Here is a 1,786-nt window from a genome sequence, read left to right as displayed (position 1 = left end):
AAATGTCTCAGAAATATCCTTGGCTCCGCGCCCACGATGTGTCAGACACACAAAAAAAGGGCTCTGGTGCAAAACCTGAGGGGAGAAAACCAACAAAGGGAGATTCCTACGGGAAGGAACCACCCCGAGGTTCCAAGGACGGAGAAGCGATGGAACCCAAATTCCAGAGCTCCGGGGACATCCCAGAGCATCATTAGGAGCTGACGGATAACGAGGAGCGGCTCTGGCTCTCCATCCAGCTCCTTCCGCGGCCTGGGGAGCTCCCGCGGGATGCCAGCYCCGTTCGCGACACCCGAGGGAGGTCACAGGTGTCCCTTTGTCCCCCGATCCTGCTCCTCCTGCCTGCATCCCAAAGAAGCGCCCGGTGGATCCGGGTTTCCCGGCACAAGCCCGGGCAGGAACGGGTGCCCGGGGCTGACTCAGAGCCCCGGGGCGAGGGGAGCGCCCAAAGCTCGGCTCTGCCGGGAAACCCTCCCGGGCCCGGCTGGGAGTGGTGCCGGAGCCGCTYTCTCTGCTCCCCCAGCCGCCTCACGGCTGCTCCAACCCCAAAATTCACCTTTTTTCCGTTTTTCAGGGCGCTGCGGCTGCTCGGGGATGTCACACGGGGATGTAACACCCAAAGCAGCCCCTGGATAAGAGGCGGGGTCCAAGCCTGGGGTGACCCACTGACCCCCAGACACCTCACCCACCCCAGCATTCCCATTAAAAAAATCTTTGGGAATGCCTGGAAGTCCCTACACCTGTCCTTTGGCGATGGCTGCAGTCCCAAACCCTGGGATGCAGCAGCGGGAAGCACCAGTTTGTCCCAGTACCCCCAGTACCCTCAGGAGACAGGTCCAGGCTGTCCCAAATTGGATAATCCCTTGGGACAGCGACCAGGGAAGCTCTCACCAGTGGGTACAACCCCAAACCCTCCAGCATCCCCTCATCCTCCAGGATAATCCACCCCCGAGGGTTTCTCCCGCTTTTCCCATCCCCCGAGAGTTTCTCCCGCTTTCCCCATCCCCCGAGCCATCCCAGCCCCGCTCCCACACCCCGGCCCGCAGCAAACTCAGCGTTTGGAGCTGAAGTCACCCCCAAAAAATGGCGTTTTCTCAGCAAAAGGCGGGCTGAGGTCATTTCCAGCCGCCCCAAAACCCCGCGGGGCCCGGCGGGCCGAGGGAGGGGAGCGGGGAATTGCCAATGCTCGGGATGAAAGGGGCCGGGTGGATGAAAGAGCCGCCGATAATGGTTGGGGGGCTGAGAGGGGGGCTTGGAGGCGGCGGAAATCAGCGCCGGGATGAAAGGAGCGTTTCCAGGGGCTGCCGGGGGAATTCCGGGAAGGGATGGGGCGGTCACCGCACCCCTCCCGCCGGCTTTGGCTGCCGCCGTCACCCCCTCATCCCTCCCTGCACGGGCATTTCCCATCGCAGTGACCCGGGWTGGGTGGGAAGGGACCCGGAGCGGCCTCAAGGAGCTGCCGGGGTTGGGCTGAGCCGGCCACGACACCGCGACAAAGCCCCGCTGCCACCCCGCAGCCGTGACCCGGGATGGGGTGGCCAGAGCGTCCCTCGCACCCAGGGGTGCCCACCCTGGAGCTGCCGCGGCTCCAAACAGGGTGCATTTTCCAACAAATCACATCTGAGGTCACATCTGAAGCGAAATTATAATCGCAGACCCCACTGGGGCCCGGTTAGCCCAGCTCTGGTGGCCGTTCCCAAGCTCCTGTGACGATTTTTGGGGTCTCTGCTGGAGGATTTGTCCGAGGAGGAGAATTCCACCCATCCCACCCTGCCAGAAACTCCGG

The sequence above is a fragment of the Malurus melanocephalus genome, unplaced genomic scaffold, assembly GCF_030028575.1.
Source record: "Malurus melanocephalus ecotype Western Australia unplaced genomic scaffold, MMel_1.1 scaffold_1378, whole genome shotgun sequence".
In the NCBI taxonomy this organism is placed as follows: domain Eukaryota; kingdom Metazoa; phylum Chordata; class Aves; order Passeriformes; family Maluridae; genus Malurus; species Malurus melanocephalus.
Note: the sequence above shows the minus strand (reverse complement) of the source record.